Source organism: Gorilla gorilla, chromosome 5, assembly GCF_029281585.2.
Source record: "Gorilla gorilla gorilla isolate KB3781 chromosome 5, NHGRI_mGorGor1-v2.1_pri, whole genome shotgun sequence".
Classification (NCBI taxonomy): domain Eukaryota; kingdom Metazoa; phylum Chordata; class Mammalia; order Primates; family Hominidae; genus Gorilla; species Gorilla gorilla.
In genome coordinates, this window is record NC_073229.2 from 104,472,685 (window position 1) to 104,486,777 (window position 14,093).

At 34.3% G+C, this 14,093-nt stretch overlaps 1 protein-coding gene across 12 annotated transcripts in view; it reads left to right on the forward strand.

The window, feature by feature from the left end:
• BCKDHB (branched chain keto acid dehydrogenase E1 subunit beta) overlaps positions 1–14,093 on the forward strand; it is a 377,315-nt gene that overhangs the window by 227,688 nt on the left and 135,534 nt on the right. Inside the window, exon 11 of one of the 12 annotated variants that reach the window (XR_010134306.1) lies at positions 12,101–12,175. The exons of the other annotated variants lie outside the window; for them this stretch is intronic. The gene's annotated coding sequence lies outside the window, so the exon portion shown is untranslated. The remainder of the gene's footprint in view (positions 1–12,100; positions 12,176–14,093) is intronic. 12 annotated transcript variants of the gene reach the window in all.

The window sequence follows — 14,093 nt, forward strand, 5'->3', positions numbered from 1 at the left end:
TTTAAATGTGGTCATTAGCCTACAGTTGGGCAAAATCAGCTAACACAAAGCCTATTTTATAATGAAGTGTTGAATATTTCATGTAATTTATTGAATACTGGAAGTGAAAAACAGAATGGTTGTATGAGTAAAGTACGGTTTCTACTGAATACATTTTGCTTTTGCACCATTGTAAAATCAAAAAATTTTTAAGTTGAACATTTCTTAAGTTGGGGACTGTATTAGTTCATTCTCACAATGTTATAACAACATACCTGAGACTGGGTAATTTATAAAGGAAAGAGGTTTAATTGACTCACAATCCCACAAGGCTGGGAAGGTCTCAGGAAACTTGCAGTCTTTTGCATTTCACCATGAAAGACTTCGTCCAACTTTTTGGGTTTTTATTACAAAATAAATAGTGTTTTCTCTACCCTCTCTGCACCTCGTATTTGAGGAATTCTCATACTTCTCTTTCAGGATGCCTTTCCCCACCCATTTTGTTTATGGTGGTAATATTATACCAATATGGCCAGCTTTTATGTACTTTGTGATCTCGCTACTATGAAGTTAGCCCCCTTCAGCATTTATTCAGAATAATGCCTCTTAAAAAAGTGTTTAATGATTTCATAAGGTCCTTGGTGTTTCTTAATGTCTTCCTTTCTCTTTTTTCCCTCCCCTTTTCCCCTCCCCTCTTCTCCCCTCTCCCCTCCCCTCCCTCCCTTCCTTCCTTTCATTTTTTTCTCTGTGACCATCTGTATGTTCTTTTCTTTTCGTCTGCCTTTTAGTGTTAAAATGGTCACCTGACGACCATCTGAGTTGAGCTTTGTCAAGAACTAAGGGCTGAAGTTCTTTTTGTTCAGACTATGTTTCTGTTACCAGTATTGAGGGACTAAGGACTTTCAAGCCCTTCTCATTCTCCCAGCCTGAGAGATATTAAGATAAGGGAAAACTAGATTTTGCAGGTAAACTTTGATTTGTTGAATGCCTGCTTTGTGCCAGACATCGTGTGCTACGATATATTCTATTAAAAGGATTCAGGAAGGGCATTTACTCTTTTAGCTACTGGAGTTTGATTTTCTTTATTATCATGCTGATCAGTGTACACTGGCAGTGTGGCTGATTGAGTGGAAAAGGGAGAGCCACACTGTCTTGTCACTCACCTAGTTGATAACAGATTCAGGACAAGGACTCTCGTCTCCTTTCTAATACAGTATTAGCCCTAAACCCAAAGAAGTTGAGATGTTTTGTCATTCTTTAGTTTTTCCCAAAGGGAACATTTTTCACAACATAAAAAGATAGCTGATTGGAATTAACTTATACTTTATAAGAGATCAGTGCATATCTAGAGGCGACATAGTAGAATTTTCAAACAATCAGAAATCTCATAAATCGGAATCTAAGGGAAAACAAATATACCCTCCTGAACATTGTATAATTGGGTATACAGAAAACTTTCTAATTTTATTTTGCCTTCATTTTTAGACTAACTTGCAATTACCCCAAGTTGCTAGGTAGCAAAATTATTATGGTAGTAGCTCAGAATTTGCTGTATTTTAATCAGCCTTGGTGACTGAAAACACAGAGAGAATGTCAATGAGGGAGAAAGGTTTTCCTTTACTGCCCCTAGATAAAGCGGATGAAAATCTGTTTCTCTCCACGGTAGATTCCTACTCCTTGCCAAAGATACAACAGACAACATTTATAAAAATACAATCTTTGTGCATGTTGCTAGGTTACTCAATTTTGAGCCTTTTTCTTTACAATACATAATCATTCAAAAAATACTGAAAGAGGTAAGAAATAGGGAGTGGAAACCCGTAGTGTGAGTAAATGGGAAATTGATATCTTTAAGGCACTAGATATGGTAGTAAATAGATTACTAGAAGAGAAAAAATACTTGAATAGTAGCCAAGAAAGGATTCCAATTACTTACAAACTACAGTGACTAACTACTTTCAATTCTAAAATCCCCTATTTTAATTTTTCTAAGTTTCTGAGAAATGGGCATTTTAGTATTGCTCCTTAAAAACTTTTTTACTGAATAAAATAATTTTCATGAAATTACAAAAACATAGGATCTGCTCATATTGATAGTGTGTTTGACTTACCACTCACTGTACTGTGTCTCACTTAGATTACCAGCAAAAATATTACTCACATCTAATGATATTTCTGGGTATCCTATAAATGAACCCTGAGAGGTTACCTGGAGAGTCTTGTAATGCTCCCTAGCTGCTCCTGTATATATTCTATAAAATATAGCCATGTAAAGTATGAAGACAATCTGTTACTGTCTTCCTGCCAGGGCTGGTCAACTGGCCATCAGACACTGTGGTTGCATCTGGTTGTCCCCTTCTTCCTACTGCTCCATTGTCCCCCTTTGGGTGTCTCCCCCTCCTCCCCGTGCTGGTGCTGCCCTTTCATAGGCCTTCTCTCACTAACTGGATCTCACCAGGCTCCTTTCTGCATTCCTAGCTTTGTACTTGCTGTGTGACCTGGCAGGAGTGCTTCTCCTGGGTTCTTTGCAGATCTGGTTTCCCCTTCTCAAATGACACCACCTTAGAAAGCCCTTTCCTGAGCATACTGTGCAACTCAGAGCTCCCTGTTAGTCTCTATCACAGACCCCTTACTTACTTCCTTTTTAGCACTCCTCAAACACCTTCCCCCCACTAAAACATAAAACTCTATGAGGATAGGGACATTGTGGACACTCACATATTAATAAGTGATTGAAACATGAATGCATTTTTAAAAAGATCAGTACCAACATCCTAAAGGCTCCTGGAGAAGGGCATTTGAGCTGACTTTGAAAAGTAGAATGTGAAGATAGCAGGGTGTCGGAAAACAAGAGTTTGAGAAGAGAGAGGCTTGTGTCGAGGTGATCTTATTAAAAAAAAAAAGCTTTGGTATGAAGGCAGGCATGTACATGTCTTTACTGGGCTTTGTGGAGAAAATAGAGATAAAGAATAAACTTTGGGGAACTAGGAAAACCTTCTATCTAGGAAAGGGACATGATCAAAATGGCACCAGTGTGGCATCTAGTGGATGAGTTGAAGGTTCAGGAATTGCTAAGAAGTAAAAGCATCCACACCCTACTTCCTGTCTTGCTGACATATATATATTTGGCCTTATCAGTAACAAAGCTCATTAATACTCCAGGATGAAACAGAATAGAAATACAAACTGGAATTGTTTGTTTAATCTATATTTATGCATTCACAAATATTTACTGATGCCTGCTCCATGTCAGTCATTGTACCTCTGATCCATTTGGGGTTGTAAATCTGTGTATGTGATACTTGGCGATGTTTTTGCATACCTAAAATGAGACACCACTTAAGAGATTTAGCTGTTGATACTCGAACCAGTGAAGACAAAGCTGGCAAATACCTCCCTAAATAGGAAGGATATGTATTTAATTTGGAAAATGTCAATTTATTTGTTACCCTACACAGTAAGAATTAGATATCTAGAAACAACTACAGGTATGAAATATAACTGTTGAAATGTGTGCTTCTTTTAAGAAACTCCAAGAGCTACATGGAAGCATGTGTTGTTTTCTTGTCAGTTTTCCTTCTCATATGCCATTTGCTCCTGAAATACCCAATTTTTTTTCTGCCCAGACCTACACACCCAACCCACTTTAGCTGTACCATCCTTAGATTACTATGTCACAAATTTTACCTTGTTTTGAAACTGAAGTACAATGGCTGATTTTGCTATTTTTGCATTTATTTGCAAAGCTGAATTCTAGTAATTACCAGCAAAGATAATCGTTTTGCACAAAAAGAGGTATATTTCTATCTTGAAACTAGGTTATATTGTTAATGCCACAGAAAAGGAAATGGCTTTTTCAGAATATTAGCGTTTGTATCTCTTGCTTATTGATAGGGAAAAGTTAGTTGCCATAGTGATCTAACAGCCTCTGGAGGGAATGCAGTCATGGCCTTAAGCATCCGGCAACCCACCCAGTTGAGAGAGCCCCTCTGAAAAGGATTTTCTTCCATGGAAATTGAGTTTCTAAAATAAAAAGAGTTTATTTTAGCTTAGATTTGCTTATAGGTTTGTTTTGCACTTTTACCTACTGGAATTAAAGGAAAAACATTTATAATAAAGACAGCATATATTTCTTCAGGGATGACATTAAATAATATATTTTTGTGTTAACCATTCCATAAATGTGTTCTCAGACACACAAAATGACCTTTATACTTTTATTCTTGTGAGCTATGGAGCTTAAAAGCAAACCACTTCAACCAGATGTTGATCCAATAAATTTATCAATATTTGGGGTTTTTAGAGTTTCAGTATATATTCTTAGGTGGAGGGAACTTTCATGGCCCACCAAAATCTGCTCAAGCTGTGCTGGGTGAAACAGCACTCATCTATAATACTCATGTAACATGAGCCAATCTGCAGTCGGTTGTTCTGAATTCTACATCACTCACAGCGCAGGTTGATGTGTGAACACTGTATTTACAGGACCAAAACTGCACATTTGCTCTGCAGCTGTGTTTAACCGTTATCAGTTTGGCACACAGCATGACTGCTTTGGAGGGAGAATAGACACTTCTCATCCCTTTTGGCATTTATGAAGTAACCGAAGTACCTACTGCTGAAGTGATTCACTTGAGCTTAATTAGATTTGCTACATAATTAGCATTTGAAGAAACCTAAAGAAAATCCTTGGGGGTTGGTTATTTGTTATGTCAATTGTAAGCATGCTCATTTGGGGGGGACTAGGAATTGAAAATGATGAAATTTAATGCACCGTAAACCCAGATGTATTATATGCATATATAATTTTTTAAAGAGTTTTTAAAAGCTATGCTTCGCAGGGATGACTGAAATGCTTGTCTCAGACAACTGAGACCTGTGCAAGGGGATTGATCCATCTGCATGTGCCCATGTCTGCTTGATGGCGCTTACGTGTGTACAACTAGCTTTACACCTCTCATGAGAGCCCACAGCTCTTTAATAAACACCCCAGTGCCAGCCGTGAGAGCTGTGCCAATAACCACCAGTTGAAGCTGGAGAGTGCAGTCTGAGACAGTGAGATCCTATACTGCACTTGTATTTACATTTTAAGGTTAATTTAATTGCAATGGCTTGTTCTGGTATGTGTTGCTTTAATTGCAAAGAAAAAAATGAATTTAATTTTATACTCGAGACATTTCTTTAAATACTCCTGAAGTTTGTTCTTTAGTATTAGAGTTCTACAAAGTGAATTAACTGTGGAGAATAGCTGTAAAATACTGAGAGGAGAGGTTAAATTTTATATTCCAGTTTAAGTTAAGGCTAGGATAAAACTTGTAAACTATGTTTATGTAAAATATTTTCTAATCTGTCAAAAAGTTGTCACATTTTAATCAAATTACTTAGTTACCTAAATTTGTCTAGCCATAAATAAGGAAATAAATGAGAGGGAACAAGTTTAATTTATTGATGAAGCACTCTGATGATTTTTTTTACCCTTATAGTAAAAAAAAAAAAAAAACCTTCAAACTTACATCCTACCATAGGTTCACCATCAAATCTCAAGTCAGAATCAGGTTCAAATCAGAATTCAAAACCAGTTTTAGAACTCAAGTGGCAGCTCATGCCCTGCATGCAGGCAAACGGCTAGGAATTAATCAGAAAGTTCCACCCGTGTCCATCCTTCCTCTTATTTGCTCATCTTCCCAGCAAGCACTAAAAAGAAAAAAAAAAAAAGTACAAATTCGTACGGAACCTACTGTAACTCTGATTAAAGAGATCCTGTATTCCCCAATGACCGACCCCCTAGCTCCCCCAAAAAGGAATTAAACGGCTAAGCTTTTTATAAATGTTTTTAAAATCCTTATTGGACTTGACATAAACATGCAGATAATTCTACTAGTTTCTTTTTCATAGGTACACTAATAGGACTAAGTACAGAATTCCCCTTGTATCCAAGCAAGACTTTTACAAAAACTTAAATCTGAAGTCTTATGCAGTGCACCTAAAATTAACCAGGAGACTTGGTGCATATACCAACAAATGTTGTACACCTGTGTGATAGTGGTCACCTCACTTAACCTCTCCCAGCTTCAGTTTCTTGTCTTTACTACTACATAAAGTTGTTGAAAGGATTAAAGGAGACTATATAAATAGCTATTTTTATTTATAATTAAATAATATCTGTGTGGTTACTATTTAGTCTGGGTAACTAAATAGCTGGGTTTTTTTGTTCTTTGTACACATGCACATATTCCTTTTTTAAAACAGGCATATGAGCAAATACATTTTTTTCTATATGCCTCCATGTTGTTTCTCTGGATTTCCGCCAGGATGGGATGTGCCAATTATGCACGGAATTGTTTGCGTGTCCATGGGTGCTTATATAAGTCATTATCTTTGGTGTGTGACAAATACACAAACTCCTGTATCTCTAGTAGCCTGTAATTCCTAATTGAGGGCCATGATTGAATTTATGTAGTTTAGCCCCAAGTAAGTAGTTAAAAATTATTAAGTAAATGCCCTGGTTCATCTAAACAAAATATGTGACTAATAGCTTTTTATATGAACTATATACATTTAGTTTACCTAAGTTTATTAATAAATAGTATCTCTGAGCATTTTTAATTTTATATTTTATACTTAACTATGAAAGTATCCAGAACCAGATTCCAGTCACTAACTACCTCTTCATTAATGGATCGATGGTTTTATCAGATTTATTAGAAATTTGTCTATACTGAGCATGTAATATGTACTTTGTGAAAATAGGTATAAAACTGGGCTCATCTTATCAGCATACCATTTACCCAATTATGGGAGTAAAAAAGGAGGCATGTGTATTTTTCCCCTAATTCTGAAATGTCTCCCAGTTCTTGAAATTTGATTGTGAAAATGTGTGCATGCAAATTAAGACACTCAATCTGAAAGCCTTCTTTGTATAAAATACTAACCAAATTTAAAGTTGAACCATAGGGTAAATATAGTAGAAAAGTATATTTTGAATTCTGAATTTTATTTCCATTGGATACAAACAATAATTACAATTGCTAGATGTGTTTTAATGAATAGTTTGAACTCATCACGCTAGCAAAAATCATCTGCATATAAATAATAGAGCAATTTCAAGCAATTTTTTCTTACTTAGGTCAGATATTCCTGCCAGAAACTTGTTTGCTTTGTTAATTTGTTCAATTATTAAACTTTGAGAGTACAAAGATAAATTTACTAATGGGGTTCAATTAACAAATTTCTGATTACATTTCCCTAATGATGATAGTATAGAACATTTATTTCTGCTGTGCTTTATTAGTAAAATTGCAGTGATCCGGTGACTGGAATTAAACTGCTGAAAAATGACTTGGTCTGATTTATTCACTGAGCAAAACCAAGCTTTAAAGGCTGTGTTGCTATGGCACCCAAGATTAACTGTTAAAAAAAAAAAAGTTTAATTTTAGTAAAAACATTGGTACATCTCTTTTGGCATTGTGTAGATAAAAATAGATTCCCCCCTCCCCCTTTTCTTGTCTTTTTTATGTTTAGCAAGTCCTTTGCATTCTTTTAAACATACACTAAAAGAAATTTAGCATATTTAAAGAGAAGGGAAAAAGCAGTAAAATAAAACTGTTTTATCAAAAGATTACAATTTGTAAAATAGCAAATATTTCAGTCATCATTTTTTATATGTATATATATACTTTTTATTTTGTCTAATTTAATCCTTTCAAAAACTGTCTGGCTTCTCATACTTTTTAGAAAGATGGTGCCAGAGAGGGAGAAATCACTCTATTCTAGTAGTTTCGTTTTGTAGTTAGTCTTCAAACTTAAAAACAGGTTGCAAAATTGGGACAGTGACAAGTTTTAGGAGAAATCTTAATGTAGCTCTCTAATCTTTCAAATTCTAAAAGAATATGTTTTCTGTTTCGTGAGACAAAGGAATTGTCTGGTTGCTTTAGCCAGGATTGATTTCTGTCTTCAGAACACCATTTGGTGGTGGTAGACTGCTAGATGAAGAATTTTGTGGGGGAAAAAAAAAAAAAAGAAGAAAAATTGAATGCTTTGTATGATCCTCAAAAGCCACTTTTCAGGAGTATTTTACATTTCTTGGTGCCAAGCAAATCAGAAATCCTACCTTACAGAGAGCGATTTGTTCATGAGATGACCCAGTGCTGCAAGTCGCTTATGTTTATCATTATGCTTCCACATTCTAAGGAAATTCCACTTTCAAACGTTGCCGTCAGTGCTTTCTTCTATAGGAAGAATTTGAACTATAAAATTTGAGAAGCTTCAGCGTCTGTGGAAATTTGAGAGCATTGCCTTTTTTCTTCTTTATTGAATGTAAAGTGTTTTAACAAAAGCATGGTAGCCCAGTACATTTTAAATGTCAAAACTTGCACATAGTGTATCTCATAAAGAATTTAAATTTTAGACTTTGAACTTTTAAAGCCTCAAACATCTTTAGAGGCTGACTACAGCAAATAAACAGAATGTTTTGCAGAGAGATTTAGTGAAGAAAATTTTTTTTTGCCGTTGTTTCTCACAGTGCTCTGCAGGTGAAAATGGTGAGGAAACTTTGAGTGATAGTTCAAGACTATGCAGGGGAGAATTTGAAAGCAGAAACAAGCTTTTACAGATTTTACCTGGAAAAACAAAGTGGTTTATATGAGGTGCTAGTTCTTACCTTTATGATTGCTAATTTAGATTTTATAAAAATTGAAATGAGTTAATATTTTAAAATATTTAAGTATGGTCTCTGGACCACAATAAGCACAGTGTACTTTTTTAAAAAGTGACTTTATGTAAGATTATAAATTACAGAAATGAGTTGTCACTTCCTTGTTGTTACTTATTTCTGATTTTAAAATAGCAAAATTTATAAAGCTATAGTTTTGAGAAAATAGTAATTCATATTCTTATAATTGTTATAATCTCAATACATAAATTATTGATTTAATGTTAAATTTTGATTTTAAAATTTACTTCAGTTTCTATAGGTAATATATTGAGGTTCTGACAATTTTATATTAATGTATGATTTTATTCTGACACAGCTGTTGAATTTGAACCACTAATTATTTCTAAGAATTTGTTAATACCATTCTCCAACTTTGTTTTAGGTAGCTAGATTGTATCCAGGGAAACCCATTTAGATCAGAAATAACATTTCTTTCTAACTTCAAAAAATAAGCATCCACTTTAAAAATGGAATCTGAATTTAAATAAAAATCCTAATTTAGGATTCAGTTTCATTCTTTAACTAGCGGAAAGAAATCTTAGCAAAACAAACAAACAAACAAACAAAAAAAACCAAATTTACCAAATTGCCAGTAATTTGCATTAAGGAGGAAGAGATGGATTTTTTTTTTAAGTCAGCAGACATTGAAGATAGTTCAGTGAAGTTAAGTAATAGAGATCTCAGATTTTAATTTAGTCAAGATTATGATTTTACATAGAAGCACTGTTGAAATAGGCTTGATAATAATGTTTTAAGTGTTATACAAATCTGGATGAAATTATATTATTTACTGTCTTACTCATTGGTTCAACTGTGTTTTAAAAGTGAGAGAGCTTATATCAATGAGTGTTTGTTCTGTGCATCTCATGTGCATGGTGTTAACAAAATAAAATAAGCATACTTCTAACATTTGGGGGAGCATCCTATTAGTTTGGGGGTAGGTTAGGGACTCTGCTTTCCAAATAATTAATTTGATAGATCCATGCTCTTGAAAAATTGGGTACATACTATTTTTAAACTTTATTTTTCAAACATGATATGTATTGTTTAAAGCATTAGCTTAAATGAAAAATAATATTTTACATTCGTAAAGTTCTGTTTATTTAATTCAGTAATGAAATTAATTTGGAGTTGTTGGCATACTGCCTTCACAGGTTTCTGTGACTCATTTGCTGAGAAAGTGTGATTCAAGAGACCAGAATCATTTTTTTCTCATTTGCTAAAACTCATGTTTTGACTGTGGGCAAATGTTCATGGCAGATTTAAAACAAATTTAAAGTAAATATTCTGTGATAATATTTGGAAGCTGAATGATGTCTAGCCTTACATAACTAGGACAAATATAAATCTGTGAGTTCATGGACTTTAAAAGTATCAACTATACATCATTTTAGAATACTGGTTTTGTTTTTCTCATATTCTTAGAGTTTAACTCTTATACTACTAATTATGACCTCTAGAAGGTAATTCCATTTAGAAGCAAAATATCTGCTGTTTTATTAATTTAATAATTAAGGACTAAATGGTGTTCCAATTTAGGTTTAAAAGTAAGCACATTCACACAGCATTTAAAACTATTTCTTAATGTTTTCTTCCTGGAGAAGAAATGATAGCTCCATGATCGCTATATGTTCTGTTCAATACTCATTATATTTATAATTTATATTATATATATATTTATCCATTATATTTATAATTTAGTCCTGTCCAAATAAAATATATTCTCATAGTTAAGTGTGTTGTGGTAGTATAATGATTACATGAAATAACCTGGACCTTGCTGTTTGCAAAGTAATTTAAATGTTCATTTTCTGAGTTGCTACTTGGAAATTAAGTTGTGGAGTGATGTTTCTCATTGGTCCAAGGAGCAACATAAAATCCTGATTTATCAGATAATCCTACAGGAAACGTATGCCTGTTTTGACTTATGATATGTTTCTTAGTACAATGTCCTGCTTTTCTGGCTTTCCATTAAATGTTTAGAAAAATTAGTTAATAGTTTTGCAGGAAAATAAAGGAAATTTATCAGTCTATACCAGCTATATAAGAAGTAGGAACATATATAAAAGACCTATAATTTTCCGATCTCACTTTGAACTTTTCTTCACAGTTTTCCAACTCAAGATGGTATATAGTCTTGCACAATGGGCTGTAGCCAACTTTCCGTCAGAAGAACTGAGTAAAAATTATTCCAAAATTGTTCTTAGAAATAAATCTGAGCCTGGAATTGTCTTGCATTAAAAAACAAAAAGCAAATGATTGCTTTAAAAGCACACCAAATGATATTGGATGGTCTTTATTCTTGACTCTGTTTTTTAAAGTGTGTATACGTTCATTACATCCAGTTGTCTATTGGGCTTTTTTACTCTAACTTTTCGGAAGTTGACTGACAGACCACTTTTCTATAGTGGGAAATAGGCGCCTTGTGTGCGCGGAGGGATTTCCAGCCCCCCGCTCCGGAACCAGCAATTAGCGTTTGGGCGTCCTGCACCCCACCAGGGGGCAGCACCAGACACTGCCTTTCCTAGAGGCCTGAGTGCATTAAGGCTTTCTGGCAGTGTTCTCCACCCCTCTTCCTCATACAGCCCTTACGTATTTTTGGTATTTTCTTACACATTTTAGGCTTAGTAAGTGTTTAATAAATGTTAGCTGTTTAGGCATTGTGCTATACGGATGCTACTTTTCAGGTTTGACCGTTCTGTGTACCTGAATTTTGTCTTTAATGATAATTTGTTCTATTATTTAAAATACCTTGTGTTTATTATAAATATGGGATTCCTTTAACTTGTAAAATCTAGCAATTATTGAGCACTATGACATGTCAGGCATGAAAACAGGTACTTTTTATATGCTATTGCAGAATCTAAGTAGACATAGAGGCAAGATAACAATAGAGTCATAAAACAATATGAAACTGCAATAATGGGGAATTGTAATACTTCTATTTTGATGTTGAATAAACAGTATAAACCTCGGGGAGGTTAAATCACAATGGAACAAAGATCCCTTCAGATAGAATTCCAAATTCCGTGCTGTATCAATTATATTATGAAACCTTGCCATAAAAAAAAAATTGTTGAGGGTGAGTGAAGCCACGATGTGTAATGCCTGAGACAGAGGTTTCAGTGATGTAACTCCAGTGACACTGTGACAAGGAGAATTAGGGATTGACATACTTAAAACTTGAATGAAGAAATAGGGTTAGATATTGAGAGATCCCAAGGAAACCTGTGAAAACCTTAATATATGTGTTTTTATGCACACGTAACATGTAACATATTACATTCGTCAAAACATGGGAATAAATTGGCGTACTCTTAATTTTTAAAAGCCCCATAAATATATTTTACTTAAAACCGTAATGGATCTTATTCTTTTAATTTGTGCTTGTCCTCTCTTACCTGCTAGAAAATTTAAAGGTTGTCTGTCCTTCCTAATTTTAACAAGATACTTCGTTTTCCAAAAATGAAACAAGACAAAAAGGTAAATTTGTTTTGTTTTGTTACAGAAAATAGTCAGATGAAGATATTTTGCCTGTGTCTGTGATTTTAATGATTTCGAATTGTTATTTCACATTGTTTGCTTTCTTTTCTGGCTATAATGTGCATAGCAATCCAGATGGCTAATATATAAACAATTGGAGTTATGCTTATTAGAAATTATTTAGTGTGGCTTAGGAGGTTCCCACTACCCAGGACCATCTGTTCATTGCTCTGTGTATTACCTTCATGATCAAGTTTGTGTTTTCAGCTCCTTCACATATGTTAGCCTACACCTTTCTTTATATGTGAAAGAGGCTTCTAAGACTGAACTTAACTCATATGGCCCTCAAGGCTATATTGTCAAACCTTGATAATCCAAGCCTGCCTTCCACGTTACCATTCTTCTTTATTCCTAATTCATTTTTTTCCCGTATCATTGCTATTCTCAATAGTAGGGTCTTAAAATTTGCAGAAGAGTGACTAAGAAAATGGGCTTTGTAGTCAGGTTTGAATCTTACTTGGCTGTGTATGTAGCGATTTGATCTTGGGCAACCTCCTTTATCTTGGTTTCCTCACCTGTGAAATGGAGTATAATACTGGCTTCACGGATTTGTTAAAATGGTTAAATGAGATAAAATATAACTCATTTAGCCCATGCCTGGTTTATTATTAACATAATTTAGAATGAAAATTCTCTTGTTGCAAAAAGGCATATTCAGAAGTAAATTCAAATACTATATTCTAAAATTTCACATGCGTCTTTTGGAAGAAATAGCTACTTTTCTTTAAGCACCTGTCATATGTGCTTTCACATTGCCAACAGAATATATGTAGGCGGTACTAAATTGTTGTTTTGGGGTTCATTTTCAGTCCTTCTTACTGGATCTTGGGTGCAACTTTAGACCCCAAGTAGCTAGAGAACAGTTTCTCTAGGTGCCTGTCTGTTGCCTCTGGTTACATGTTACACTATAATCTGCTTTGGAGCCTCACAGCCACATATGTCATTGTTCCACGTGAACTGAGCCAGCTTACATACACAGCTCTGTGGGGAGAAAGACCATAAACGAAGACTCCCCGTTTCTAGCCCATATTCTGCATAATACATGTAAGTCTCTCAACAGCCCTGTAGGCTATGCCATTACTTAATTCCCAATTTATGTGGCTTACTTTTTCTGAATGAAAAGTCATCAAATATGGTTTTTAAGATATGGAACAGAAGAATATGATTAATCTGAATTGTCATGAAAATTCAGGGCACATGGTTGCTATGGTTATGGCGTCATGTATTTATAATGGAGAGATACTTTGTCTTCATTGATCTACAGACTTGCCAATGGGATTAGGTATTTTTTTTCTGTGTGTGTGTGTGTGTGTGTTTGTGTTTGTGTGTACGTACGTACGTACTTGTATACAGCTTCTGCATGAAAACACTGAGGCTGAACAAGGTGTTCTGTTTTGGTGGTAGTGCAGAGAAACATACTCACACATAAATTATTTATATGTGAACCAATTCAGTGAGAAGTAAGTACAGCTGCTTAATTGACCTAAGGGTCTTATTTCCAACTGCTTAAAAGTAAGTGTAAACTGAAGTTCATGGAAGAAATAACTTAAGGCTCTTTAATATACTTTTGTTGGTGAAGAGAATTTCAAGCTGTTTCAGTCAGTTAGCATATATTCTTTAAAAAACTGATACCCTATTCATAGTCTTCTCTTATATATCCTTGAATTATCTTCCATGATTTTTACATTTTATATACTTATAATAGCATATTATAACAACTTAATGCTACATAATTTACAGTAATCGTTTCCAAATTAAGGAAGCCCTATGTGTAAAATCACAAATTTATGTAACATAAAACAGGAACTTTTATTCATATAAGAAAATCATTATTCACTTTACTGTTTTCCTTTATTTC